The sequence below is a fragment of the Durio zibethinus genome, chromosome 8 (assembly GCF_047325235.1).
Source record: "Durio zibethinus cultivar Kanyao isolate XHJ-2024 chromosome 8, ASM4732523v1, whole genome shotgun sequence".
NCBI lineage: Eukaryota > Viridiplantae > Streptophyta > Magnoliopsida > Malvales > Malvaceae > Durio > Durio zibethinus.
Genome location: NC_143169.1, coordinates 20,280,936 through 20,304,314, shown reverse-complemented (window position 1 = coordinate 20,304,314; position 23,379 = coordinate 20,280,936). Strand labels below are relative to the sequence as shown.

Below are 23,379 nucleotides of genomic sequence, written 5' to 3'. Positions count from 1 at the left end.
GTTCGTTGATTGCCGTTCGCAGCACCTCACGTTCTTTTTAGTTTTTGGTATCCGTCCGTCGCAATTACTGCATACTTAATCGTTTGCTCGCCGATTACCGTTCGCGGCGATTAATCGATGACGGGTTGAGAAATCGATGAACCCCCTCTTCTTGGCGTATTGCGTAATCTTTTGGACGGGGGCTCGCGTGTGACACGTCGAGCAACGCACGGGAAAGGAAGGGTCGGATACATAATTTGCGCAAGAAGTGACGGGTGCGATCATACCAGCACTAAAGCACCGGATCCCATCAGAACTCCGCAGTTAAGCGTGCTTGGGCGAGAGTAGTACTAGGATGGGTGACCTCCTGGGAAGTCCTCGTGTTGCACTCCTCGTTCTTTTTAATTTCCGGTATTCTTCCGTCGTTTATTGCCGTGCAGGCACTTGGGCTTGTTCGTTGATTGCCGTTCGCAGCACCTCACGTTCTTTTTAGTTTTTGGTATCCGTCCGTCGCAATTACTGCATACTTAATCGTTTGCTCGCCGATTACCGTTCGCGGCGATTAATCGATGACGGGTTGAGAAATCGATGAACCCCCTCTTCTTGGCGTATTGCGTAATCTTTTGGACGGGGGCTCGCGTGTGACACGTCGAGCAACGCACGGGAAAGGAAGGGTCGGATACATAATTTGCGCAAGAAGTGACGGGTGCGATCATACCAGCACTAAAGCACCGGATCCCATCAGAACTCCGCAGTTAAGCGTGCTTGGGCGAGAGTAGTACTAGGATGGGTGACCTCCTGGGAAGTCCTCGTGTTGCACTCCTCGTTCTTTTTAATTTCCGGTATTCTTCCGTCGTTTATTGCCGTGCAGGCACTTGGGCTTGTTCGTTGATTGCCGTTCGCAGCACCTCACGTTCTTTTTAGTTTTTGGTATCCGTCCGTCGCAATTACTGCATACTTAATCGTTTGCTCGCCGATTACCGTTCGCGGCGATTAATCGATGACGGGTTGAGAAATCGATGAACCCCCTCTTCTTGGCGTATTGCGTAATCTTTTGGACGGGGGCTCGCGTGTGACACGTCGAGCAACGCACGGGAAAGGAAGGGTCGGATACATAATTTGCGCAAGAAGTGACGGGTGCGATCATACCAGCACTAAAGCACCGGATCCCATCAGAACTCCGCAGTTAAGCGTGCTTGGGCGAGAGTAGTACTAGGATGGGTGACCTCCTGGGAAGTCCTCGTGTTGCACTCCTCGTTCTTTTTAATTTCCGGTATTCTTCCGTCGTTTATTGCCGTGCAGGCACTTGGGCTTGTTCGTTGATTGCCGTTCGCAGCACCTCACGTTCTTTTTAGTTTTTGGTATCCGTCCGTCGCAATTACTGCATACTTAATCGTTTGCTCGCCGATTACCGTTCGCGGCGATTAATCGATGACGGGTTGAGAAATCGATGAACCCCCTCTTCTTGGCGTATTGCGTAATCTTTTGGACGGGGGCTCGCGTGTGACACGTCGAGCAACGCACGGGAAAGGAAGGGTCGGATACATAATTTGCGCAAGAAGTGACGGGTGCGATCATACCAGCACTAAAGCACCGGATCCCATCAGAACTCCGCAGTTAAGCGTGCTTGGGCGAGAGTAGTACTAGGATGGGTGACCTCCTGGGAAGTCCTCGTGTTGCACTCCTCGTTCTTTTTAATTTCCGGTATTCTTCCGTCGTTTATTGCCGTGCAGGCACTTGGGCTTGTTCGTTGATTGCCGTTCGCAGCACCTCACGTTCTTTTTAGTTTTTGGTATCCGTCCGTCGCAATTACTGCATACTTAATCGTTTGCTCGCCGATTACCGTTCGCGGCGATTAATCGATGACGGGTTGAGAAATCGATGAACCCCCTCTTCTTGGCGTATTGCGTAATCTTTTGGACGGGGGCTCGCGTGTGACACGTCGAGCAACGCACGGGAAAGGAAGGGTCGGATACATAATTTGCGCAAGAAGTGACGGGTGCGATCATACCAGCACTAAAGCACCGGATCCCATCAGAACTCCGCAGTTAAGCGTGCTTGGGCGAGAGTAGTACTAGGATGGGTGACCTCCTGGGAAGTCCTCGTGTTGCACTCCTCGTTCTTTTTAATTTCCGGTATTCTTCCGTCGTTTATTGCCGTGCAGGCACTTGGGCTTGTTCGTTGATTGCCGTTCGCAGCACCTCACGTTCTTTTTAGTTTTTGGTATCCGTCCGTCGCAATTACTGCATACTTAATCGTTTGCTCGCCGATTACCGTTCGCGGCGATTAATCGATGACGGGTTGAGAAATCGATGAACCCCCTCTTCTTGGCGTATTGCGTAATCTTTTGGACGGGGGCTCGCGTGTGACACGTCGAGCAACGCACGGGAAAGGAAGGGTCGGATACATAATTTGCGCAAGAAGTGACGGGTGCGATCATACCAGCACTAAAGCACCGGATCCCATCAGAACTCCGCAGTTAAGCGTGCTTGGGCGAGAGTAGTACTAGGATGGGTGACCTCCTGGGAAGTCCTCGTGTTGCACTCCTCGTTCTTTTTAATTTCCGGTATTCTTCCGTCGTTTATTGCCGTGCAGGCACTTGGGCTTGTTCGTTGATTGCCGTTCGCAGCACCTCACGTTCTTTTTAGTTTTTGGTATCCGTCCGTCGCAATTACTGCATACTTAATCGTTTGCTCGCCGATTACCGTTCGCGGCGATTAATCGATGACGGGTTGAGAAATCGATGAACCCCCTCTTCTTGGCGTATTGCGTAATCTTTTGGACGGGGGCTCGCGTGTGACACGTCGAGCAACGCACGGGAAAGGAAGGGTCGGATACATAATTTGCGCAAGAAGTGACGGGTGCGATCATACCAGCACTAAAGCACCGGATCCCATCAGAACTCCGCAGTTAAGCGTGCTTGGGCGAGAGTAGTACTAGGATGGGTGACCTCCTGGGAAGTCCTCGTGTTGCACTCCTCGTTCTTTTTAATTTCCGGTATTCTTCCGTCGTTTATTGCCGTGCAGGCACTTGGGCTTGTTCGTTGATTGCCGTTCGCAGCACCTCACGTTCTTTTTAGTTTTTGGTATCCGTCCGTCGCAATTACTGCATACTTAATCGTTTGCTCGCCGATTACCGTTCGCGGCGATTAATCGATGACGGGTTGAGAAATCGATGAACCCCCTCTTCTTGGCGTATTGCGTAATCTTTTGGACGGGGGCTCGCGTGTGACACGTCGAGCAACGCACGGGAAAGGAAGGGTCGGATACATAATTTGCGCAAGAAGTGACGGGTGCGATCATACCAGCACTAAAGCACCGGATCCCATCAGAACTCCGCAGTTAAGCGTGCTTGGGCGAGAGTAGTACTAGGATGGGTGACCTCCTGGGAAGTCCTCGTGTTGCACTCCTCGTTCTTTTTAATTTCCGGTATTCTTCCGTCGTTTATTGCCGTGCAGGCACTTGGGCTTGTTCGTTGATTGCCGTTCGCAGCACCTCACGTTCTTTTTAGTTTTTGGTATCCGTCCGTCGCAATTACTGCATACTTAATCGTTTGCTCGCCGATTACCGTTCGCAGGCGATTAATCGATGACGGGTTGAGAAATCGATGAACCCCCTCTTCTTGGCGTATTGCGTAATCTTTTGGACGGGGGCTCGCGTGTGACACGTCGAGCAACGCACGGGAAAGGAAGGGTCGGATACATAATTTGCGCAAGAAGTGACGGGTGCGATCATACCAGCACTAAAGCACCGGATCCCATCAGAACTCCGCAGTTAAGCGTGCTTGGGCGAGAGTAGTACTAGGATGGGTGACCTCCTGGGAAGTCCTCGTGTTGCACTCCTCGTTCTTTTTAATTTCCGGTATTCTTCCGTCGTTTATTGCCGTGCAGGCACTTGGGCTTGTTCGTTGATTGCCGTTCGCAGCACCTCACGTTCTTTTTAGTTTTTGGTATCCGTCCGTCGCAATTACTGCATACTTAATCGTTTGCTCGCCGATTACCGTTCGCGGCGATTAATCGATGACGGGTTGAGAAATCGATGAACCCCCTCTTCTTGGCGTATTGCGTAATCTTTTGGACGGGGGCTCGCGTGTGACACGTCGAGCAACGCACGGGAAAGGAAGGGTCGGATACATAATTTGCGCAAGAAGTGACGGGTGCGATCATACCAGCACTAAAGCACCGGATCCCATCAGAACTCCGCAGTTAAGCGTGCTTGGGCGAGAGTAGTACTAGGATGGGTGACCTCCTGGGAAGTCCTCGTGTTGCACTCCTCGTTCTTTTTAATTTCCGGTATTCTTCCGTCGTTTATTGCCGTGCAGGCACTTGGGCTTGTTCGTTGATTGCCGTTCGCAGCACCTCACGTTCTTTTTAGTTTTTGGTATCCGTCCGTCGCAATTACTGCATACTTAATCGTTTGCTCGCCGATTACCGTTCGCGGCGATTAATCGATGACGGGTTGAGAAATCGATGAACCCCCTCTTCTTGGCGTATTGCGTAATCTTTTGGACGGGGGCTCGCGTGTGACACGTCGAGCAACGCACGGGAAAGGAAGGGTCGGATACATAATTTGCGCAAGAAGTGACGGGTGCGATCATACCAGCACTAAAGCACCGGATCCCATCAGAACTCCGCAGTTAAGCGTGCTTGGGCGAGAGTAGTACTAGGATGGGTGACCTCCTGGGAAGTCCTCGTGTTGCACTCCTCGTTCTTTTTAATTTCCGGTATTCTTCCGTCGTTTATTGCCGTGCAGGCACTTGGGCTTGTTCGTTGATTGCCGTTCGCAGCACCTCACGTTCTTTTTAGTTTTTGGTATCCGTCCGTCGCAATTACTGCATACTTAATCGTTTGCTCGCCGATTACCGTTCGCGGCGATTAATCGATGACGGGTTGAGAAATCGATGAACCCCCTCTTCTTGGCGTATTGCGTAATCTTTTGGACGGGGGCTCGCGTGTGACACGTCGAGCAACGCACGGGAAAGGAAGGGTCGGATACATAATTTGCGCAAGAAGTGACGGGTGCGATCATACCAGCACTAAAGCACCGGATCCCATCAGAACTCCGCAGTTAAGCGTGCTTGGGCGAGAGTAGTACTAGGATGGGTGACCTCCTGGGAAGTCCTCGTGTTGCACTCCTCGTTCTTTTTAATTTCCGGTATTCTTCCGTCGTTTATTGCCGTGCAGGCACTTGGGCTTGTTCGTTGATTGCCGTTCGCAGCACCTCACGTTCTTTTTAGTTTTTGGTATCCGTCCGTCGCAATTACTGCATACTTAATCGTTTGCTCGCCGATTACCGTTCGCGGCGATTAATCGATGACGGGTTGAGAAATCGATGAACCCCCTCTTCTTGGCGTATTGCGTAATCTTTTGGACGGGGGCTCGCGTGTGACACGTCGAGCAACGCACGGGAAAGGAAGGGTCGGATACATAATTTGCGCAAGAAGTGACGGGTGCGATCATACCAGCACTAAAGCACCGGATCCCATCAGAACTCCGCAGTTAAGCGTGCTTGGGCGAGAGTAGTACTAGGATGGGTGACCTCCTGGGAAGTCCTCGTGTTGCACTCCTCGTTCTTTTTAATTTCCGGTATTCTTCCGTCGTTTATTGCCGTGCAGGCACTTGGGCTTGTTCGTTGATTGCCGTTCGCAGCACCTCACGTTCTTTTTAGTTTTTGGTATCCGTCCGTCGCAATTACTGCATACTTAATCGTTTGCTCGCCGATTACCGTTCGCGGCGATTAATCGATGACGGGTTGAGAAATCGATGAACCCCCTCTTCTTGGCGTATTGCGTAATCTTTTGGACGGGGGCTCGCGTGTGACACGTCGAGCAACGCACGGGAAAGGAAGGGTCGGATACATAATTTGCGCAAGAAGTGACGGGTGCGATCATACCAGCACTAAAGCACCGGATCCCATCAGAACTCCGCAGTTAAGCGTGCTTGGGCGAGAGTAGTACTAGGATGGGTGACCTCCTGGGAAGTCCTCGTGTTGCACTCCTCGTTCTTTTTAATTTCCGGTATTCTTCCGTCGTTTATTGCCGTGCAGGCACTTGGGCTTGTTCGTTGATTGCCGTTCGCAGCACCTCACGTTCTTTTTAGTTTTTGGTATCCGTCCGTCGCAATTACTGCATACTTAATCGTTTGCTCGCCGATTACCGTTCGCGGCGATTAATCGATGACGGGTTGAGAAATCGATGAACCCCCTCTTCTTGGCGTATTGCGTAATCTTTTGGACGGGGGCTCGCGTGTGACACGTCGAGCAACGCACGGGAAAGGAAGGGTCGGATACATAATTTGCGCAAGAAGTGACGGGTGCGATCATACCAGCACTAAAGCACCGGATCCCATCAGAACTCCGCAGTTAAGCGTGCTTGGGCGAGAGTAGTACTAGGATGGGTGACCTCCTGGGAAGTCCTCGTGTTGCACTCCTCGTTCTTTTTAATTTCCGGTATTCTTCCGTCGTTTATTGCCGTGCAGGCACTTGGGCTTGTTCGTTGATTGCCGTTCGCAGCACCTCACGTTCTTTTTAGTTTTTGGTATCCGTCCGTCGCAATTACTGCATACTTAATCGTTTGCTCGCCGATTACCGTTCGCGGCGATTAATCGATGACGGGTTGAGAAATCGATGAACCCCCTCTTCTTGGCGTATTGCGTAATCTTTTGGACGGGGGCTCGCGTGTGACACGTCGAGCAACGCACGGGAAAGGAAGGGTCGGATACATAATTTGCGCAAGAAGTGACGGGTGCGATCATACCAGCACTAAAGCACCGGATCCCATCAGAACTCCGCAGTTAAGCGTGCTTGGGCGAGAGTAGTACTAGGATGGGTGACCTCCTGGGAAGTCCTCGTGTTGCACTCCTCGTTCTTTTTAATTTCCGGTATTCTTCCGTCGTTTATTGCCGTGCAGGCACTTGGGCTTGTTCGTTGATTGCCGTTCGCAGCACCTCACGTTCTTTTTAGTTTTTGGTATCCGTCCGTCGCAATTACTGCATACTTAATCGTTTGCTCGCCGATTACCGTTCGCGGCGATTAATCGATGACGGGTTGAGAAATCGATGAACCCCCTCTTCTTGGCGTATTGCGTAATCTTTTGGACGGGGGCTCGCGTGTGACACGTCGAGCAACGCACGGGAAAGGAAGGGTCGGATACATAATTTGCGCAAGAAGTGACGGGTGCGATCATACCAGCACTAAAGCACCGGATCCCATCAGAACTCCGCAGTTAAGCGTGCTTGGGCGAGAGTAGTACTAGGATGGGTGACCTCCTGGGAAGTCCTCGTGTTGCACTCCTCGTTCTTTTTAATTTCCGGTATTCTTCCGTCGTTTATTGCCGTGCAGGCACTTGGGCTTGTTCGTTGATTGCCGTTCGCAGCACCTCACGTTCTTTTTAGTTTTTGGTATCCGTCCGTCGCAATTACTGCATACTTAATCGTTTGCTCGCCGATTACCGTTCGCGGCGATTAATCGATGACGGGTTGAGAAATCGATGAACCCCCTCTTCTTGGCGTATTGCGTAATCTTTTGGACGGGGGCTCGCGTGTGACACGTCGAGCAACGCACGGGAAAGGAAGGGTCGGATACATAATTTGCGCAAGAAGTGACGGGTGCGATCATACCAGCACTAAAGCACCGGATCCCATCAGAACTCCGCAGTTAAGCGTGCTTGGGCGAGAGTAGTACTAGGATGGGTGACCTCCTGGGAAGTCCTCGTGTTGCACTCCTCGTTCTTTTTAATTTCCGGTATTCTTCCGTCGTTTATTGCCGTGCAGGCACTTGGGCTTGTTCGTTGATTGCCGTTCGCAGCACCTCACGTTCTTTTTAGTTTTTGGTATCCGTCCGTCGCAATTACTGCATACTTAATCGTTTGCTCGCCGATTACCGTTCGCGGCGATTAATCGATGACGGGTTGAGAAATCGATGAACCCCCTCTTCTTGGCGTATTGCGTAATCTTTTGGACGGGGGCTCGCGTGTGACACGTCGAGCAACGCACGGGAAAGGAAGGGTCGGATACATAATTTGCGCAAGAAGTGACGGGTGCGATCATACCAGCACTAAAGCACCGGATCCCATCAGAACTCCGCAGTTAAGCGTGCTTGGGCGAGAGTAGTACTAGGATGGGTGACCTCCTGGGAAGTCCTCGTGTTGCACTCCTCGTTCTTTTTAATTTCCGGTATTCTTCCGTCGTTTATTGCCGTGCAGGCACTTGGGCTTGTTCGTTGATTGCCGTTCGCAGCACCTCACGTTCTTTTTAGTTTTTGGTATCCGTCCGTCGCAATTACTGCATACTTAATCGTTTGCTCGCCGATTACCGTTCGCGGCGATTAATCGATGACGGGTTGAGAAATCGATGAACCCCCTCTTCTTGGCGTATTGCGTAATCTTTTGGACGGGGGCTCGCGTGTGACACGTCGAGCAACGCACGGGAAAGGAAGGGTCGGATACATAATTTGCGCAAGAAGTGACGGGTGCGATCATACCAGCACTAAAGCACCGGATCCCATCAGAACTCCGCAGTTAAGCGTGCTTGGGCGAGAGTAGTACTAGGATGGGTGACCTCCTGGGAAGTCCTCGTGTTGCACTCCTCGTTCTTTTTAATTTCCGGTATTCTTCCGTCGTTTATTGCCGTGCAGGCACTTGGGCTTGTTCGTTGATTGCCGTTCGCAGCACCTCACGTTCTTTTTAGTTTTTGGTATCCGTCCGTCGCAATTACTGCATACTTAATCGTTTGCTCGCCGATTACCGTTCGCGGCGATTAATCGATGACGGGTTGAGAAATCGATGAACCCCCTCTTCTTGGCGTATTGCGTAATCTTTTGGACGGGGGCTCGCGTGTGACACGTCGAGCAACGCACGGGAAAGGAAGGGTCGGATACATAATTTGCGCAAGAAGTGACGGGTGCGATCATACCAGCACTAAAGCACCGGATCCCATCAGAACTCCGCAGTTAAGCGTGCTTGGGCGAGAGTAGTACTAGGATGGGTGACCTCCTGGGAAGTCCTCGTGTTGCACTCCTCGTTCTTTTTAATTTCCGGTATTCTTCCGTCGTTTATTGCCGTGCAGGCACTTGGGCTTGTTCGTTGATTGCCGTTCGCAGCACCTCACGTTCTTTTTAGTTTTTGGTATCCGTCCGTCGCAATTACTGCATACTTAATCGTTTGCTCGCCGATTACCGTTCGCGGCGATTAATCGATGACGGGTTGAGAAATCGATGAACCCCCTCTTCTTGGCGTATTGCGTAATCTTTTGGACGGGGGCTCGCGTGTGACACGTCGAGCAACGCACGGGAAAGGAAGGGTCGGATACATAATTTGCGCAAGAAGTGACGGGTGCGATCATACCAGCACTAAAGCACCGGATCCCATCAGAACTCCGCAGTTAAGCGTGCTTGGGCGAGAGTAGTACTAGGATGGGTGACCTCCTGGGAAGTCCTCGTGTTGCACTCCTCGTTCTTTTTAATTTCCGGTATTCTTCCGTCGTTTATTGCCGTGCAGGCACTTGGGCTTGTTCGTTGATTGCCGTTCGCAGCACCTCACGTTCTTTTTAGTTTTTGGTATCCGTCCGTCGCAATTACTGCATACTTAATCGTTTGCTCGCCGATTACCGTTCGCGGCGATTAATCGATGACGGGTTGAGAAATCGATGAACCCCCTCTTCTTGGCGTATTGCGTAATCTTTTGGACGGGGGCTCGCGTGTGACACGTCGAGCAACGCACGGGAAAGGAAGGGTCGGATACATAATTTGCGCAAGAAGTGACGGGTGCGATCATACCAGCACTAAAGCACCGGATCCCATCAGAACTCCGCAGTTAAGCGTGCTTGGGCGAGAGTAGTACTAGGATGGGTGACCTCCTGGGAAGTCCTCGTGTTGCACTCCTCGTTCTTTTTAATTTCCGGTATTCTTCCGTCGTTTATTGCCGTGCAGGCACTTGGGCTTGTTCGTTGATTGCCGTTCGCAGCACCTCACGTTCTTTTTAGTTTTTGGTATCCGTCCGTCGCAATTACTGCATACTTAATCGTTTGCTCGCCGATTACCGTTCGCGGCGATTAATCGATGACGGGTTGAGAAATCGATGAACCCCCTCTTCTTGGCGTATTGCGTAATCTTTTGGACGGGGGCTCGCGTGTGACACGTCGAGCAACGCACGGGAAAGGAAGGGTCGGATACATAATTTGCGCAAGAAGTGACGGGTGCGATCATACCAGCACTAAAGCACCGGATCCCATCAGAACTCCGCAGTTAAGCGTGCTTGGGCGAGAGTAGTACTAGGATGGGTGACCTCCTGGGAAGTCCTCGTGTTGCACTCCTCGTTCTTTTTAATTTCCGGTATTCTTCCGTCGTTTATTGCCGTGCAGGCACTTGGGCTTGTTCGTTGATTGCCGTTCGCAGCACCTCACGTTCTTTTTAGTTTTTGGTATCCGTCCGTCGCAATTACTGCATACTTAATCGTTTGCTCGCCGATTACCGTTCGCGGCGATTAATCGATGACGGGTTGAGAAATCGATGAACCCCCTCTTCTTGGCGTATTGCGTAATCTTTTGGACGGGGGCTCGCGTGTGACACGTCGAGCAACGCACGGGAAAGGAAGGGTCGGATACATAATTTGCGCAAGAAGTGACGGGTGCGATCATACCAGCACTAAAGCACCGGATCCCATCAGAACTCCGCAGTTAAGCGTGCTTGGGCGAGAGTAGTACTAGGATGGGTGACCTCCTGGGAAGTCCTCGTGTTGCACTCCTCGTTCTTTTTAATTTCCGGTATTCTTCCGTCGTTTATTGCCGTGCAGGCACTTGGGCTTGTTCGTTGATTGCCGTTCGCAGCACCTCACGTTCTTTTTAGTTTTTGGTATCCGTCCGTCGCAATTACTGCATACTTAATCGTTTGCTCGCCGATTACCGTTCGCGGCGATTAATCGATGACGGGTTGAGAAATCGATGAACCCCCTCTTCTTGGCGTATTGCGTAATCTTTTGGACGGGGGCTCGCGTGTGACACGTCGAGCAACGCACGGGAAAGGAAGGGTCGGATACATAATTTGCGCAAGAAGTGACGGGTGCGATCATACCAGCACTAAAGCACCGGATCCCATCAGAACTCCGCAGTTAAGCGTGCTTGGGCGAGAGTAGTACTAGGATGGGTGACCTCCTGGGAAGTCCTCGTGTTGCACTCCTCGTTCTTTTTAATTTCCGGTATTCTTCCGTCGTTTATTGCCGTGCAGGCACTTGGGCTTGTTCGTTGATTGCCGTTCGCAGCACCTCACGTTCTTTTTAGTTTTTGGTATCCGTCCGTCGCAATTACTGCATACTTAATCGTTTGCTCGCCGATTACCGTTCGCGGCGATTAATCGATGACGGGTTGAGAAATCGATGAACCCCCTCTTCTTGGCGTATTGCGTAATCTTTTGGACGGGGGCTCGCGTGTGACACGTCGAGCAACGCACGGGAAAGGAAGGGTCGGATACATAATTTGCGCAAGAAGTGACGGGTGCGATCATACCAGCACTAAAGCACCGGATCCCATCAGAACTCCGCAGTTAAGCGTGCTTGGGCGAGAGTAGTACTAGGATGGGTGACCTCCTGGGAAGTCCTCGTGTTGCACTCCTCGTTCTTTTTAATTTCCGGTATTCTTCCGTCGTTTATTGCCGTGCAGGCACTTGGGCTTGTTCGTTGATTGCCGTTCGCAGCACCTCACGTTCTTTTTAGTTTTTGGTATCCGTCCGTCGCAATTACTGCATACTTAATCGTTTGCTCGCCGATTACCGTTCGCGGCGATTAATCGATGACGGGTTGAGAAATCGATGAACCCCCTCTTCTTGGCGTATTGCGTAATCTTTTGGACGGGGGCTCGCGTGTGACACGTCGAGCAACGCACGGGAAAGGAAGGGTCGGATACATAATTTGCGCAAGAAGTGACGGGTGCGATCATACCAGCACTAAAGCACCGGATCCCATCAGAACTCCGCAGTTAAGCGTGCTTGGGCGAGAGTAGTACTAGGATGGGTGACCTCCTGGGAAGTCCTCGTGTTGCACTCCTCGTTCTTTTTAATTTCCGGTATTCTTCCGTCGTTTATTGCCGTGCAGGCACTTGGGCTTGTTCGTTGATTGCCGTTCGCAGCACCTCACGTTCTTTTTAGTTTTTGGTATCCGTCCGTCGCAATTACTGCATACTTAATCGTTTGCTCGCCGATTACCGTTCGCGGCGATTAATCGATGACGGGTTGAGAAATCGATGAACCCCCTCTTCTTGGCGTATTGCGTAATCTTTTGGACGGGGGCTCGCGTGTGACACGTCGAGCAACGCACGGGAAAGGAAGGGTCGGATACATAATTTGCGCAAGAAGTGACGGGTGCGATCATACCAGCACTAAAGCACCGGATCCCATCAGAACTCCGCAGTTAAGCGTGCTTGGGCGAGAGTAGTACTAGGATGGGTGACCTCCTGGGAAGTCCTCGTGTTGCACTCCTCGTTCTTTTTAATTTCCGGTATTCTTCCGTCGTTTATTGCCGTGCAGGCACTTGGGCTTGTTCGTTGATTGCCGTTCGCAGCACCTCACGTTCTTTTTAGTTTTTGGTATCCGTCCGTCGCAATTACTGCATACTTAATCGTTTGCTCGCCGATTACCGTTCGCGGCGATTAATCGATGACGGGTTGAGAAATCGATGAACCCCCTCTTCTTGGCGTATTGCGTAATCTTTTGGACGGGGGCTCGCGTGTGACACGTCGAGCAACGCACGGGAAAGGAAGGGTCGGATACATAATTTGCGCAAGAAGTGACGGGTGCGATCATACCAGCACTAAAGCACCGGATCCCATCAGAACTCCGCAGTTAAGCGTGCTTGGGCGAGAGTAGTACTAGGATGGGTGACCTCCTGGGAAGTCCTCGTGTTGCACTCCTCGTTCTTTTTAATTTCCGGTATTCTTCCGTCGTTTATTGCCGTGCAGGCACTTGGGCTTGTTCGTTGATTGCCGTTCGCAGCACCTCACGTTCTTTTTAGTTTTTGGTATCCGTCCGTCGCAATTACTGCATACTTAATCGTTTGCTCGCCGATTACCGTTCGCGGCGATTAATCGATGACGGGTTGAGAAATCGATGAACCCCCTCTTCTTGGCGTATTGCGTAATCTTTTGGACGGGGGCTCGCGTGTGACACGTCGAGCAACGCACGGGAAAGGAAGGGTCGGATACATAATTTGCGCAAGAAGTGACGGGTGCGATCATACCAGCACTAAAGCACCGGATCCCATCAGAACTCCGCAGTTAAGCGTGCTTGGGCGAGAGTAGTACTAGGATGGGTGACCTCCTGGGAAGTCCTCGTGTTGCACTCCTCGTTCTTTTTAATTTCCGGTATTCTTCCGTCGTTTATTGCCGTGCAGGCACTTGGGCTTGTTCGTTGATTGCCGTTCGCAGCACCTCACGTTCTTTTTAGTTTTTGGTATCCGTCCGTCGCAATTACTGCATACTTAATCGTTTGCTCGCCGATTACCGTTCGCGGCGATTAATCGATGACGGGTTGAGAAATCGATGAACCCCCTCTTCTTGGCGTATTGCGTAATCTTTTGGACGGGGGCTCGCGTGTGACACGTCGAGCAACGCACGGGAAAGGAAGGGTCGGATACATAATTTGCGCAAGAAGTGACGGGTGCGATCATACCAGCACTAAAGCACCGGATCCCATCAGAACTCCGCAGTTAAGCGTGCTTGGGCGAGAGTAGTACTAGGATGGGTGACCTCCTGGGAAGTCCTCGTGTTGCACTCCTCGTTCTTTTTAATTTCCGGTATTCTTCCGTCGTTTATTGCCGTGCAGGCACTTGGGCTTGTTCGTTGATTGCCGTTCGCAGCACCTCACGTTCTTTTTAGTTTTTGGTATCCGTCCGTCGCAATTACTGCATACTTAATCGTTTGCTCGCCGATTACCGTTCGCGGCGATTAATCGATGACGGGTTGAGAAATCGATGAACCCCCTCTTCTTGGCGTATTGCGTAATCTTTTGGACGGGGGCTCGCGTGTGACACGTCGAGCAACGCACGGGAAAGGAAGGGTCGGATACATAATTTGCGCAAGAAGTGACGGGTGCGATCATACCAGCACTAAAGCACCGGATCCCATCAGAACTCCGCAGTTAAGCGTGCTTGGGCGAGAGTAGTACTAGGATGGGTGACCTCCTGGGAAGTCCTCGTGTTGCACTCCTCGTTCTTTTTAATTTCCGGTATTCTTCCGTCGTTTATTGCCGTGCAGGCACTTGGGCTTGTTCGTTGATTGCCGTTCGCAGCACCTCACGTTCTTTTTAGTTTTTGGTATCCGTCCGTCGCAATTACTGCATACTTAATCGTTTGCTCGCCGATTACCGTTCGCGGCGATTAATCGATGACGGGTTGAGAAATCGATGAACCCCCTCTTCTTGGCGTATTGCGTAATCTTTTGGACGGGGGCTCGCGTGTGACACGTCGAGCAACGCACGGGAAAGGAAGGGTCGGATACATAATTTGCGCAAGAAGTGACGGGTGCGATCATACCAGCACTAAAGCACCGGATCCCATCAGAACTCCGCAGTTAAGCGTGCTTGGGCGAGAGTAGTACTAGGATGGGTGACCTCCTGGGAAGTCCTCGTGTTGCACTCCTCGTTCTTTTTAATTTCCGGTATTCTTCCGTCGTTTATTGCCGTGCAGGCACTTGGGCTTGTTCGTTGATTGCCGTTCGCAGCACCTCACGTTCTTTTTAGTTTTTGGTATCCGTCCGTCGCAATTACTGCATACTTAATCGTTTGCTCGCCGATTACCGTTCGCGGCGATTAATCGATGACGGGTTGAGAAATCGATGAACCCCCTCTTCTTGGCGTATTGCGTAATCTTTTGGACGGGGGCTCGCGTGTGACACGTCGAGCAACGCACGGGAAAGGAAGGGTCGGATACATAATTTGCGCAAGAAGTGACGGGTGCGATCATACCAGCACTAAAGCACCGGATCCCATCAGAACTCCGCAGTTAAGCGTGCTTGGGCGAGAGTAGTACTAGGATGGGTGACCTCCTGGGAAGTCCTCGTGTTGCACTCCTCGTTCTTTTTAATTTCCGGTATTCTTCCGTCGTTTATTGCCGTGCAGGCACTTGGGCTTGTTCGTTGATTGCCGTTCGCAGCACCTCACGTTCTTTTTAGTTTTTGGTATCCGTCCGTCGCAATTACTGCATACTTAATCGTTTGCTCGCCGATTACCGTTCGCGGCGATTAATCGATGACGGGTTGAGAAATCGATGAACCCCCTCTTCTTGGCGTATTGCGTAATCTTTTGGACGGGGGCTCGCGTGTGACACGTCGAGCAACGCACGGGAAAGGAAGGGTCGGATACATAATTTGCGCAAGAAGTGACGGGTGCGATCATACCAGCACTAAAGCACCGGATCCCATCAGAACTCCGCAGTTAAGCGTGCTTGGGCGAGAGTAGTACTAGGATGGGTGACCTCCTGGGAAGTCCTCGTGTTGCACTCCTCGTTCTTTTTAATTTCCGGTATTCTTCCGTCGTTTATTGCCGTGCAGGCACTTGGGCTTGTTCGTTGATTGCCGTTCGCAGCACCTCACGTTCTTTTTAGTTTTTGGTATCCGTCCGTCGCAATTACTGCATACTTAATCGTTTGCTCGCCGATTACCGTTCGCGGCGATTAATCGATGACGGGTTGAGAAATCGATGAACCCCCTCTTCTTGGCGTATTGCGTAATCTTTTGGACGGGGGCTCGCGTGTGACACGTCGAGCAACGCACGGGAAAGGAAGGGTCGGATACATAATTTGCGCAAGAAGTGACGGGTGCGATCATACCAGCACTAAAGCACCGGATCCCATCAGAACTCCGCAGTTAAGCGTGCTTGGGCGAGAGTAGTACTAGGATGGGTGACCTCCTGGGAAGTCCTCGTGTTGCACTCCTCGTTCTTTTTAATTTCCGGTATTCTTCCGTCGTTTATTGCCGTGCAGGCACTTGGGCTTGTTCGTTGATTGCCGTTCGCAGCACCTCACGTTCTTTTTAGTTTTTGGTATCCGTCCGTCGCAATTACTGCATACTTAATCGTTTGCTCGCCGATTACCGTTCGCGGCGATTAATCGATGACGGGTTGAGAAATCGATGAACCCCCTCTTCTTGGCGTATTGCGTAATCTTTTGGACGGGGGCTCGCGTGTGACACGTCGAGCAACGCACGGGAAAGGAAGGGTCGGATACATAATTTGCGCAAGAAGTGACGGGTGCGATCATACCAGCACTAAAGCACCGGATCCCATCAGAACTCCGCAGTTAAGCGTGCTTGGGCGAGAGTAGTACTAGGATGGGTGACCTCCTGGGAAGTCCTCGTGTTGCACTCCTCGTTCTTTTTAATTTCCGGTATTCTTCCGTCGTTTATTGCCGTGCAGGCACTTGGGCTTGTTCGTTGATTGCCGTTCGCAGCACCTCACGTTCTTTTTAGTTTTTGGTATCCGTCCGTCGCAATTACTGCATACTTAATCGTTTGCTCGCCGATTACCGTTCGCGGCGATTAATCGATGACGGGTTGAGAAATCGATGAACCCCCTCTTCTTGGCGTATTGCGTAATCTTTTGGACGGGGGCTCGCGTGTGACACGTCGAGCAACGCACGGGAAAGGAAGGGTCGGATACATAATTTGCGCAAGAAGTGACGGGTGCGATCATACCAGCACTAAAGCACCGGATCCCATCAGAACTCCGCAGTTAAGCGTGCTTGGGCGAGAGTAGTACTAGGATGGGTGACCTCCTGGGAAGTCCTCGTGTTGCACTCCTCGTTCTTTTTAATTTCCGGTATTCTTCCGTCGTTTATTGCCGTGCAGGCACTTGGGCTTGTTCGTTGATTGCCGTTCGCAGCACCTCACGTTCTTTTTAGTTTTTGGTATCCGTCCGTCGCAATTACTGCATACTTAATCGTTTGCTCGCCGATTACCGTTCGCGGCGATTAATCGATGACGGGTTGAGAAATCGATGAACCCCCTCTTCTTGGCGTATTGCGTAATCTTTTGGACGGGGGCTCGCGTGTGACACGTCGAGCAACGCACGGGAAAGGAAGGGTCGGATACATAATTTGCGCAAGAAGTGACGGGTGCGATCATACCAGCACTAAAGCACCGGATCCCATCAGAACTCCGCAGTTAAGCGTGCTTGGGCGAGAGTAGTACTAGGATGGGTGACCTCCTGGGAAGTCCTCGTGTTGCACTCCTCGTTCTTTTTAATTTCCGGTATTCTTCCGTCGTTTATTGCCGTGCAGGCACTTGGGCTTGTTCGTTGATTGCCGTTCGCAGCACCTCACGTTCTTTTTAGTTTTTGGTATCCGTCCGTCGCAATTACTGCATACTTAATCGTTTGCTCGCCGATTACCGTTCGCGGCGATTAATCGATGACGGGTTGAGAAATCGATGAACCCCCTCTTCTTGGCGTATTGCGTAATCTTTTGGACGGGGGCTCGCGTGTGACACGTCGAGCAACGCACGGGAAAGGAAGGGTCGGATACATAATTTGCGCAAGAAGTGACGGGTGCGATCATACCAGCACTAAAGCACCGGATCCCATCAGAACTCCGCAGTTAAGCGTGCTTGGGCGAGAGTAGTACTAGGATGGGTGACCTCCTGGGAAGTCCTCGTGTTGCACTCCTCGTTCTTTTTAATTTCCGGTATTCTTCCGTCGTTTATTGCCGTGCAGGCACTTGGGCTTGTTCGTTGATTGCCGTTCGCAGCACCTCACGTTCTTTTTAGTTTTTGGTATCCGTCCGTCGCAATTACTGCATACTTAATCGTTTGCTCGCCGATTACCGTTCGCGGCGATTAATCGATGACGGGTTGAGAAATCGATGAACCCCCTCTTCTTGGCGTATTGCGTAATCTTTTGGACGGGGGCTCGCGTGTGACACGTCGAGCAACGCACGGGAAAGGAAGGGTCGGATACATAATTTGCGCAAGAAGTGACGGGTGCGATCATACCAGCACTAAAGCACCGGATCCCATCAGAACTCCGCAGTTAAGCGTGCTTGGGCGAGAGTAGTACTAGGATGGGTGACCTCCTGGGAAGTCCTCGTGTTGCACTCCTCGTTCTTTTTAATTTCCGGTATTCTTCCGTCGTTTATTGCCGTGCAGGCACTTGGGCTTGTTCGTTGATTGCCGTTCGCAGCACCTCACGTTCTTTTTAGTTTTTGGTATCCGTCCGTCGCAATTACTGCATACTTAATCGTTTGCTCGCCGATTACCGTTCGCGGCGATTAATCGATGACGGGTTGAGAAATCGATGAACCCCCTCTTCTTGGCGTATTGCGTAATCTTTTGGACGGGGGCTCGCGTGTGACACGTCGAGCAACGCACGGGAAAGGAAGGGTCGGATACATAATTTGCGCAAGAAGTGACGGGTGCGATCATACCAGCACTAAAGCACCGGATCCCATCAGAACTCCGCAGTTAAGCGTGCTTGGGCGAGAGTAGTACTAGGATGGGTGACCTCCTGGGAAGTCCTCGTGTTGCACTCCTCGTTCTTTTTAATTTCCGGTATTCTTCCGTCGTTTATTGCCGTGCAGGCACTTGGGCTTGTTCGTTGATTGCCGTTCGCAGCACCTCACGTTCTTTTTAGTTTTTGGTATCCGTCCGTCGCAATTACTGCATACTTAATCGTTTGCTCGCCGATTACCGTTCGCTGGCGATTAATCGATGACGGGTTGAGAAATCGATGAACCCCCTCTTCTTGGCGTATTGCGTAATCTTTTGGACGGGGGCTCGCGTGTGACACGTCGAGCAACGCACGGGAAAGGAAGGGTCGGATACATAATTTGCGCAAGAAGTGACGGGTGCGATCATACCAGCACTAAAGCACCGGATCCCATCAGAACTCCGCAGTTAAGCGTGCTTGGGCGAGAGTAGTACTAGGATGGGTGACCTCCTGGGAAGTCCTCGTGTTGCACTCCTCGTTCTTTTTAATTTCCGGTATTCTTCCGTCGTTTATTGCCGTGCAGGCACTTGGGCTTGTTCGTTGATTGCCGTTCGCAGCACCTCACGTTCTTTTTAGTTTTTGGTATCCGTCCGTCGCAATTACTGCATACTTAATCGTTTGCTCGCCGATTACCGTTCGCGGCGATTAATCGATGACGGGTTGAGAAATCGATGAACCCCCTCTTCTTGGCGTATTGCGTAATCTTTTGGACGGGGGCTCGCGTGTGACACGTCGAGCAACGCACGGGAAAGGAAGGGTCGGATACATAATTTGCGCAAGAAGTGACGGGTGCGATCATACCAGCACTAAAGCACCGGATCCCATCAGAACTCCGCAGTTAAGCGTGCTTGGGCGAGAGTAGTACTAGGATGGGTGACCTCCTGGGAAGTCCTCGTGTTGCACTCCTCGTTCTTTTTAATTTCCGGTATTCTTCCGTCGTTTATTGCCGTGCAGGCACTTGGGCTTGTTCGTTGATTGCCGTTCGCAGCACCTCACGTTCTTTTTAGTTTTTGGTATCCGTCCGTCGCAATTACTGCATACTTAATCGTTTGCTCGCCGATTACCGTTCGCGGCGATTAATCGATGACGGGTTGAGAAATCGATGAACCCCCTCTTCTTGGCGTATTGCGTAATCTTTTGGACGGGGGCTCGCGTGTGACACGTCGAGCAACGCACGGGAAAGGAAGGGTCGGATACATAATTTGCGCAAGAAGTGACGGGTGCGATCATACCAGCACTAAAGCACCGGATCCCATCAGAACTCCGCAGTTAAGCGTGCTTGGGCGAGAGTAGTACTAGGATGGGTGACCTCCTGGGAAGTCCTCGTGTTGCACTCCTCGTTCTTTTTAATTTCCGGTATTCTTCCGTCGTTTATTGCCGTGCAGGCACTTGGGCTTGTTCGTTGATTGCCGTTCGCAGCACCTCACGTTCTTTTTAGTTTTTGGTATCCGTCCGTCGCAATTACTGCATACTTAATCGTTTGCTCGCCGATTACCGTTCGCGGCGATTAATCGATGACGGGTTGAGAAATCGATGAACCCCCTCTTCTTGGCGTATTGCGTAATCTTTTGGACGGGGGCTCGCGTGTGACACGTCGAGCAACGCACGGGAAAGGAAGGGTCGGATACATAATTTGCGCAAGAAGTGACGGGTGCGATCATACCAGCACTAAAGCACCGGATCCCATCAGAACTCCGCAGTTAAGCGTGCTTGGGCGAGAGTAGTACTAGGATGGGTGACCTCCTGGGAAGTCCTCGTGTTGCACTCCTCGTTCTTTTTAATTTCCGGTATTCTTCCGTCGTTTATTGCCGTGCAGGCACTTGGGCTTGTTCGTTGATTGCCGTTCGCAGCACCTCACGTTCTTTTTAGTTTTTGGTATCCGTCCGTCGCAATTACTGCATACTTAATCGTTTGCTCGCCGATTACCGTTCGCGGCGATTAATCGATGACGGGTTGAGAAATCGATGAACCCCCTCTTCTTGGCGTATTGCGTAATCTTTTGGACGGGGGCTCGCGTGTGACACGTCGAGCAACGCACGGGAAAGGAAGGGTCGGATACATAATTTGCGCAAGAAGTGACGGGTGCGATCATACCAGCACTAAAGCACCGGATCCCATCAGAACTCCGCAGTTAAGCGTGCTTGGGCGAGAGTAGTACTAGGATGGGTGACCTCCTGGGAAGTCCTCGTGTTGCACTCCTCGTTCTTTTTAATTTCCGGTATTCTTCCGTCGTTTATTGCCGTGCAGGCACTTGGGCTTGTTCGTTGATTGCCGTTCGCAGCACCTCACGTTCTTTTTAGTTTTTGGTATCCGTCCGTCGCAATTACTGCATACTTAATCGTTTGCTCGCCGATTACCGTTCGCGGCGATTAATCGATGACGGGTTGAGAAATCGATGAACCCCCTCTTCTTGGCGTATTGCGTAATCTTTTGGACGGGGGCTCGCGTGTGACACGTCGAGCAACGCACGGGAAAGGAAGGGTCGGATACATAATTTGCGCAAGAAGTGACGGGTGCGATCATACCAGCACTAAAGCACCGGATCCCATCAGAACTCCGCAGTTAAGCGTGCTTGGGCGAGAGTAGTACTAGGATGGGTGACCTCCTGGGAAGTCCTCGTGTTGCACTCCTCGTTCTTTTTAATTTCCGGTATTCTTCCGTCGTTTATTGCCGTGCAGGCACTTGGGCTTGTTCGTTGATTGCCGTTCGCAGCACCTCACGTTCTTTTTAGTTTTTGGTATCCGTCCGTCGCAATTACTGCATACTTAATCGTTTGCTCGCCGATTACCGTTCGCGGCGATTAATCGATGACGGGTTGAGAAATCGATGAACCCCCTCTTCTTGGCGTATTGCGTAATCTTTTGGACGGGGGCTCGCGTGTGACACGTCGAGCAACGCACGGGAAAGGAAGGGTCGGATACATAATTTGCGCAAGAAGTGACGGGTGCGATCATACCAGCACTAAAGCACCGGATCCCATCAGAACTCCGCAGTTAAGCGTGCTTGGGCGAGAGTAGTACTAGGATGGGTGACCTCCTGGGAAGTCCTCGTGTTGCACTCCTCGTTCTTTTTAATTTCCGGTATTCTTCCGTCGTTTATTGCCGTGCAGGCACTTGGGCTTGTTCGTTGATTGCCGTTCGCAGCACCTCACGTTCTTTTTAGTTTTTGGTATCCGTCCGTCGCAATTACTGCATACTTAATCGTTTGCTCGCCGATTACCGTTCGCGGCGATTAATCGATGACGGGTTGAGAAATCGATGAACCCCCTCTTCTTGGCGTATTGCGTAATCTTTTGGACGGGGGCTCGCGTGTGACACGTCGAGCAACGCACGGGAAAGGAAGGGTCGGATACATAATTTGCGCAAGAAGTGACGGGTGCGATCATACCAGCACTAAAGCACCGGATCCCATCAGAACTCCGCAGTTAAGCGTGCTTGGGCGAGAGTAGTACTAGGATGGGTGACCTCCTGGGAAGTCCTCGTGTTGCACTCCTCGTTCTTTTTAATTTCCGGTATTCTTCCGTCGTTTATTGCCGTGCAGGCACTTGGGCTTGTTCGTTGATTGCCGTTCGCAGCACCTCACGTTCTTTTTAGTTTTTGGTATCCGTCCGTCGCAATTACTGCATACTTAATCGTTTGCTCGCCGATTACCGTTCGCGGCGATTAATCGATGACGGGTTGAGAAATCGATGAACCCCCTCTTCTTGGCGTATTGCGTAATCTTTTGGACGGGGGCTCGCGTGTGACACGTCGAGCAACGCACGGGAAAGGAAGGGTCGGATACATAATTTGCGCAAGAAGTGACGGGTGCGATCATACCAGCACTAAAGCACCGGATCCCATCAGAACTCCGCAGTTAAGCGTGCTTGGGCGAGAGTAGTACTAGGATGGGTGACCTCCTGGGAAGTCCTCGTGTTGCACTCCTCGTTCTTTTTAATTTCCGGTATTCTTCCGTCGTTTATTGCCGTGCAGGCACTTGGGCTTGTTCGTTGATTGCCGTTCGCAGCACCTCACGTTCTTTTTAGTTTTTGGTATCCGTCCGTCGCAATTACTGCATACTTAATCGTTTGCTCGCCGATTACCGTTCGCGGCGATTAATCGATGACGGGTTGAGAAATCGATGAACCCCCTCTTCTTGGCGTATTGCGTAATCTTTTGGACGGGGGCTCGCGTGTGACACGTCGAGCAACGCACGGGAAAGGAAGGGTCGGATACATAATTTGCGCAAGAAGTGACGGGTGCGATCATACCAGCACTAAAGCACCGGATCCCATCAGAACTCCGCAGTTAAGCGTGCTTGGGCGAGAGTAGTACTAGGATGGGTGACCTCCTGGGAAGTCCTCGTGTTGCACTCCTCGTTCTTTTTAATTTCCGGTATTCTTCCGTCGTTTATTGCCGTGCAGGCACTTGGGCTTGTTCGTTGATTGCCGTTCGCAGCACCTCACGTTCTTTTTAGTTTTTGGTATCCGTCCGTCGCAATTACTGCATACTTAATCGTTTGCTCGCCGATTACCGTTCGCGGCGATTAATCGATGACGGGTTGAGAAATCGATGAACCCCCTCTTCTTGGCGTATTGCGTAATCTTTTGGACGGGGGCTCGCGTGTGACACGTCGAGCAACGCACGGGAAAGGAAGGGTCGGATACATAATTTGCGCAAGAAGTGACGGGTGCGATCATACCAGCACTAAAGCACCGGATCCCATCAGAACTCCGCAGTTAAGCGTGCTTGGGCGAGAGTAGTACTAGGATGGGTGACCTCCTGGGAAGTCCTCGTGTTGCACTCCTCGTTCTTTTTAATTTCCGGTATTCTTCCGTCGTTTATTGCCGTGCAGGCACTTGGGCTTGTTCGTTGATTGCCGTTCGCAGCACCTCACGTTCTTTTTAGTTTTTGGTATCCGTCCGTCGCAATTACTGCATACTTAATCGTTTGCTCGCCGATTACCGTTC

The 23,379-nt window shown here is 51.3% G+C and overlaps 54 non-coding genes across 54 annotated transcripts; all 54 read left to right on the top strand.

Annotated features, from left to right (window-relative positions):
• Positions 1-252: 252 nt before the first annotated feature.
• Positions 253-371, top strand: LOC149517560 (5S ribosomal RNA). The gene has a single exon (XR_016344778.1). It is a non-coding gene; the product is annotated as a 5S ribosomal RNA (ribosomal RNA).
• Positions 372-683: 312 nt separating this feature from the next.
• Positions 684-802, top strand: LOC149517559 (5S ribosomal RNA). The gene has a single exon (XR_016344777.1). It is a non-coding gene; the product is annotated as a 5S ribosomal RNA (ribosomal RNA).
• Positions 803-1,114: 312 nt separating this feature from the next.
• Positions 1,115-1,233, top strand: LOC149517558 (5S ribosomal RNA). The gene has a single exon (XR_016344776.1). It is a non-coding gene; the product is annotated as a 5S ribosomal RNA (ribosomal RNA).
• A 312-nt stretch (positions 1,234-1,545) lies between these two features.
• On the top strand, positions 1,546-1,664 carry LOC149517557 (5S ribosomal RNA). The gene has a single exon (XR_016344775.1). It is a non-coding gene; the product is annotated as a 5S ribosomal RNA (ribosomal RNA).
• A 312-nt stretch (positions 1,665-1,976) lies between these two features.
• On the top strand, positions 1,977-2,095 carry LOC149517556 (5S ribosomal RNA). The gene has a single exon (XR_016344774.1). It is a non-coding gene; the product is annotated as a 5S ribosomal RNA (ribosomal RNA).
• A 312-nt stretch (positions 2,096-2,407) lies between these two features.
• Positions 2,408-2,526, top strand: LOC149517555 (5S ribosomal RNA). The gene has a single exon (XR_016344773.1). It is a non-coding gene; the product is annotated as a 5S ribosomal RNA (ribosomal RNA).
• Positions 2,527-2,838: 312 nt separating this feature from the next.
• Positions 2,839-2,957, top strand: LOC149517554 (5S ribosomal RNA). Its single transcript, XR_016344772.1, has one exon. It is a non-coding gene; the product is annotated as a 5S ribosomal RNA (ribosomal RNA).
• A 312-nt stretch (positions 2,958-3,269) lies between these two features.
• Positions 3,270-3,388, top strand: LOC149517553 (5S ribosomal RNA). Its single transcript, XR_016344771.1, has one exon. It is a non-coding gene; the product is annotated as a 5S ribosomal RNA (ribosomal RNA).
• A 313-nt stretch (positions 3,389-3,701) lies between these two features.
• LOC149517552 (5S ribosomal RNA) lies at positions 3,702-3,820 on the top strand. Its single transcript, XR_016344769.1, has one exon. It is a non-coding gene; the product is annotated as a 5S ribosomal RNA (ribosomal RNA).
• Positions 3,821-4,132: 312 nt separating this feature from the next.
• Positions 4,133-4,251, top strand: LOC149517551 (5S ribosomal RNA). The gene has a single exon (XR_016344768.1). It is a non-coding gene; the product is annotated as a 5S ribosomal RNA (ribosomal RNA).
• A 312-nt stretch (positions 4,252-4,563) lies between these two features.
• Positions 4,564-4,682, top strand: LOC149517550 (5S ribosomal RNA). Its single transcript, XR_016344767.1, has one exon. It is a non-coding gene; the product is annotated as a 5S ribosomal RNA (ribosomal RNA).
• Positions 4,683-4,994: 312 nt separating this feature from the next.
• Positions 4,995-5,113, top strand: LOC149517549 (5S ribosomal RNA). Its single transcript, XR_016344766.1, has one exon. It is a non-coding gene; the product is annotated as a 5S ribosomal RNA (ribosomal RNA).
• A 312-nt stretch (positions 5,114-5,425) lies between these two features.
• Positions 5,426-5,544, top strand: LOC149517548 (5S ribosomal RNA). The gene has a single exon (XR_016344765.1). It is a non-coding gene; the product is annotated as a 5S ribosomal RNA (ribosomal RNA).
• Positions 5,545-5,856: 312 nt separating this feature from the next.
• Positions 5,857-5,975, top strand: LOC149517547 (5S ribosomal RNA). Its single transcript, XR_016344764.1, has one exon. It is a non-coding gene; the product is annotated as a 5S ribosomal RNA (ribosomal RNA).
• A 312-nt stretch (positions 5,976-6,287) lies between these two features.
• LOC149517546 (5S ribosomal RNA) lies at positions 6,288-6,406 on the top strand. Its single transcript, XR_016344763.1, has one exon. It is a non-coding gene; the product is annotated as a 5S ribosomal RNA (ribosomal RNA).
• Positions 6,407-6,718: 312 nt separating this feature from the next.
• Positions 6,719-6,837, top strand: LOC149517545 (5S ribosomal RNA). Its single transcript, XR_016344762.1, has one exon. It is a non-coding gene; the product is annotated as a 5S ribosomal RNA (ribosomal RNA).
• Positions 6,838-7,149: 312 nt separating this feature from the next.
• LOC149517544 (5S ribosomal RNA) lies at positions 7,150-7,268 on the top strand. The gene has a single exon (XR_016344761.1). It is a non-coding gene; the product is annotated as a 5S ribosomal RNA (ribosomal RNA).
• Positions 7,269-7,580: 312 nt separating this feature from the next.
• LOC149517543 (5S ribosomal RNA) lies at positions 7,581-7,699 on the top strand. Its single transcript, XR_016344760.1, has one exon. It is a non-coding gene; the product is annotated as a 5S ribosomal RNA (ribosomal RNA).
• Positions 7,700-8,011: 312 nt separating this feature from the next.
• LOC149517542 (5S ribosomal RNA) lies at positions 8,012-8,130 on the top strand. Its single transcript, XR_016344757.1, has one exon. It is a non-coding gene; the product is annotated as a 5S ribosomal RNA (ribosomal RNA).
• A 312-nt stretch (positions 8,131-8,442) lies between these two features.
• Positions 8,443-8,561, top strand: LOC149517541 (5S ribosomal RNA). Its single transcript, XR_016344756.1, has one exon. It is a non-coding gene; the product is annotated as a 5S ribosomal RNA (ribosomal RNA).
• A 312-nt stretch (positions 8,562-8,873) lies between these two features.
• LOC149517540 (5S ribosomal RNA) lies at positions 8,874-8,992 on the top strand. Its single transcript, XR_016344755.1, has one exon. It is a non-coding gene; the product is annotated as a 5S ribosomal RNA (ribosomal RNA).
• Positions 8,993-9,304: 312 nt separating this feature from the next.
• On the top strand, positions 9,305-9,423 carry LOC149517539 (5S ribosomal RNA). Its single transcript, XR_016344754.1, has one exon. It is a non-coding gene; the product is annotated as a 5S ribosomal RNA (ribosomal RNA).
• Positions 9,424-9,735: 312 nt separating this feature from the next.
• Positions 9,736-9,854, top strand: LOC149517538 (5S ribosomal RNA). Its single transcript, XR_016344753.1, has one exon. It is a non-coding gene; the product is annotated as a 5S ribosomal RNA (ribosomal RNA).
• A 312-nt stretch (positions 9,855-10,166) lies between these two features.
• On the top strand, positions 10,167-10,285 carry LOC149517537 (5S ribosomal RNA). Its single transcript, XR_016344752.1, has one exon. It is a non-coding gene; the product is annotated as a 5S ribosomal RNA (ribosomal RNA).
• Positions 10,286-10,597: 312 nt separating this feature from the next.
• LOC149517536 (5S ribosomal RNA) lies at positions 10,598-10,716 on the top strand. Its single transcript, XR_016344751.1, has one exon. It is a non-coding gene; the product is annotated as a 5S ribosomal RNA (ribosomal RNA).
• A 312-nt stretch (positions 10,717-11,028) lies between these two features.
• LOC149517535 (5S ribosomal RNA) lies at positions 11,029-11,147 on the top strand. Its single transcript, XR_016344750.1, has one exon. It is a non-coding gene; the product is annotated as a 5S ribosomal RNA (ribosomal RNA).
• Positions 11,148-11,459: 312 nt separating this feature from the next.
• LOC149517534 (5S ribosomal RNA) lies at positions 11,460-11,578 on the top strand. Its single transcript, XR_016344749.1, has one exon. It is a non-coding gene; the product is annotated as a 5S ribosomal RNA (ribosomal RNA).
• A 312-nt stretch (positions 11,579-11,890) lies between these two features.
• On the top strand, positions 11,891-12,009 carry LOC149517533 (5S ribosomal RNA). Its single transcript, XR_016344748.1, has one exon. It is a non-coding gene; the product is annotated as a 5S ribosomal RNA (ribosomal RNA).
• A 312-nt stretch (positions 12,010-12,321) lies between these two features.
• On the top strand, positions 12,322-12,440 carry LOC149517532 (5S ribosomal RNA). Its single transcript, XR_016344746.1, has one exon. It is a non-coding gene; the product is annotated as a 5S ribosomal RNA (ribosomal RNA).
• Positions 12,441-12,752: 312 nt separating this feature from the next.
• On the top strand, positions 12,753-12,871 carry LOC149517531 (5S ribosomal RNA). Its single transcript, XR_016344745.1, has one exon. It is a non-coding gene; the product is annotated as a 5S ribosomal RNA (ribosomal RNA).
• A 312-nt stretch (positions 12,872-13,183) lies between these two features.
• Positions 13,184-13,302, top strand: LOC149517530 (5S ribosomal RNA). Its single transcript, XR_016344744.1, has one exon. It is a non-coding gene; the product is annotated as a 5S ribosomal RNA (ribosomal RNA).
• Positions 13,303-13,614: 312 nt separating this feature from the next.
• LOC149517529 (5S ribosomal RNA) lies at positions 13,615-13,733 on the top strand. Its single transcript, XR_016344743.1, has one exon. It is a non-coding gene; the product is annotated as a 5S ribosomal RNA (ribosomal RNA).
• Positions 13,734-14,045: 312 nt separating this feature from the next.
• Positions 14,046-14,164, top strand: LOC149517528 (5S ribosomal RNA). The gene has a single exon (XR_016344742.1). It is a non-coding gene; the product is annotated as a 5S ribosomal RNA (ribosomal RNA).
• A 312-nt stretch (positions 14,165-14,476) lies between these two features.
• LOC149517527 (5S ribosomal RNA) lies at positions 14,477-14,595 on the top strand. The gene has a single exon (XR_016344741.1). It is a non-coding gene; the product is annotated as a 5S ribosomal RNA (ribosomal RNA).
• Positions 14,596-14,907: 312 nt separating this feature from the next.
• LOC149517526 (5S ribosomal RNA) lies at positions 14,908-15,026 on the top strand. Its single transcript, XR_016344740.1, has one exon. It is a non-coding gene; the product is annotated as a 5S ribosomal RNA (ribosomal RNA).
• Positions 15,027-15,338: 312 nt separating this feature from the next.
• On the top strand, positions 15,339-15,457 carry LOC149517525 (5S ribosomal RNA). Its single transcript, XR_016344739.1, has one exon. It is a non-coding gene; the product is annotated as a 5S ribosomal RNA (ribosomal RNA).
• Positions 15,458-15,769: 312 nt separating this feature from the next.
• Positions 15,770-15,888, top strand: LOC149517524 (5S ribosomal RNA). Its single transcript, XR_016344738.1, has one exon. It is a non-coding gene; the product is annotated as a 5S ribosomal RNA (ribosomal RNA).
• A 312-nt stretch (positions 15,889-16,200) lies between these two features.
• On the top strand, positions 16,201-16,319 carry LOC149517523 (5S ribosomal RNA). Its single transcript, XR_016344737.1, has one exon. It is a non-coding gene; the product is annotated as a 5S ribosomal RNA (ribosomal RNA).
• A 312-nt stretch (positions 16,320-16,631) lies between these two features.
• On the top strand, positions 16,632-16,750 carry LOC149517522 (5S ribosomal RNA). The gene has a single exon (XR_016344735.1). It is a non-coding gene; the product is annotated as a 5S ribosomal RNA (ribosomal RNA).
• A 312-nt stretch (positions 16,751-17,062) lies between these two features.
• On the top strand, positions 17,063-17,181 carry LOC149517521 (5S ribosomal RNA). Its single transcript, XR_016344734.1, has one exon. It is a non-coding gene; the product is annotated as a 5S ribosomal RNA (ribosomal RNA).
• Positions 17,182-17,493: 312 nt separating this feature from the next.
• On the top strand, positions 17,494-17,612 carry LOC149517520 (5S ribosomal RNA). Its single transcript, XR_016344733.1, has one exon. It is a non-coding gene; the product is annotated as a 5S ribosomal RNA (ribosomal RNA).
• Positions 17,613-17,924: 312 nt separating this feature from the next.
• On the top strand, positions 17,925-18,043 carry LOC149517519 (5S ribosomal RNA). The gene has a single exon (XR_016344732.1). It is a non-coding gene; the product is annotated as a 5S ribosomal RNA (ribosomal RNA).
• Positions 18,044-18,355: 312 nt separating this feature from the next.
• Positions 18,356-18,474, top strand: LOC149517518 (5S ribosomal RNA). The gene has a single exon (XR_016344731.1). It is a non-coding gene; the product is annotated as a 5S ribosomal RNA (ribosomal RNA).
• Positions 18,475-18,787: 313 nt separating this feature from the next.
• On the top strand, positions 18,788-18,906 carry LOC149517517 (5S ribosomal RNA). Its single transcript, XR_016344730.1, has one exon. It is a non-coding gene; the product is annotated as a 5S ribosomal RNA (ribosomal RNA).
• Positions 18,907-19,218: 312 nt separating this feature from the next.
• On the top strand, positions 19,219-19,337 carry LOC149517516 (5S ribosomal RNA). Its single transcript, XR_016344729.1, has one exon. It is a non-coding gene; the product is annotated as a 5S ribosomal RNA (ribosomal RNA).
• A 312-nt stretch (positions 19,338-19,649) lies between these two features.
• LOC149517515 (5S ribosomal RNA) lies at positions 19,650-19,768 on the top strand. The gene has a single exon (XR_016344728.1). It is a non-coding gene; the product is annotated as a 5S ribosomal RNA (ribosomal RNA).
• A 312-nt stretch (positions 19,769-20,080) lies between these two features.
• Positions 20,081-20,199, top strand: LOC149517514 (5S ribosomal RNA). Its single transcript, XR_016344727.1, has one exon. It is a non-coding gene; the product is annotated as a 5S ribosomal RNA (ribosomal RNA).
• A 312-nt stretch (positions 20,200-20,511) lies between these two features.
• On the top strand, positions 20,512-20,630 carry LOC149517513 (5S ribosomal RNA). The gene has a single exon (XR_016344726.1). It is a non-coding gene; the product is annotated as a 5S ribosomal RNA (ribosomal RNA).
• Positions 20,631-20,942: 312 nt separating this feature from the next.
• Positions 20,943-21,061, top strand: LOC149517512 (5S ribosomal RNA). Its single transcript, XR_016344724.1, has one exon. It is a non-coding gene; the product is annotated as a 5S ribosomal RNA (ribosomal RNA).
• Positions 21,062-21,373: 312 nt separating this feature from the next.
• Positions 21,374-21,492, top strand: LOC149517511 (5S ribosomal RNA). Its single transcript, XR_016344723.1, has one exon. It is a non-coding gene; the product is annotated as a 5S ribosomal RNA (ribosomal RNA).
• Positions 21,493-21,804: 312 nt separating this feature from the next.
• LOC149517510 (5S ribosomal RNA) lies at positions 21,805-21,923 on the top strand. Its single transcript, XR_016344722.1, has one exon. It is a non-coding gene; the product is annotated as a 5S ribosomal RNA (ribosomal RNA).
• Positions 21,924-22,235: 312 nt separating this feature from the next.
• On the top strand, positions 22,236-22,354 carry LOC149517509 (5S ribosomal RNA). The gene has a single exon (XR_016344721.1). It is a non-coding gene; the product is annotated as a 5S ribosomal RNA (ribosomal RNA).
• Positions 22,355-22,666: 312 nt separating this feature from the next.
• On the top strand, positions 22,667-22,785 carry LOC149517508 (5S ribosomal RNA). Its single transcript, XR_016344720.1, has one exon. It is a non-coding gene; the product is annotated as a 5S ribosomal RNA (ribosomal RNA).
• Positions 22,786-23,097: 312 nt separating this feature from the next.
• On the top strand, positions 23,098-23,216 carry LOC149517507 (5S ribosomal RNA). Its single transcript, XR_016344719.1, has one exon. It is a non-coding gene; the product is annotated as a 5S ribosomal RNA (ribosomal RNA).
• The last annotated feature ends 163 nt before the right edge of the window (positions 23,217-23,379 follow it).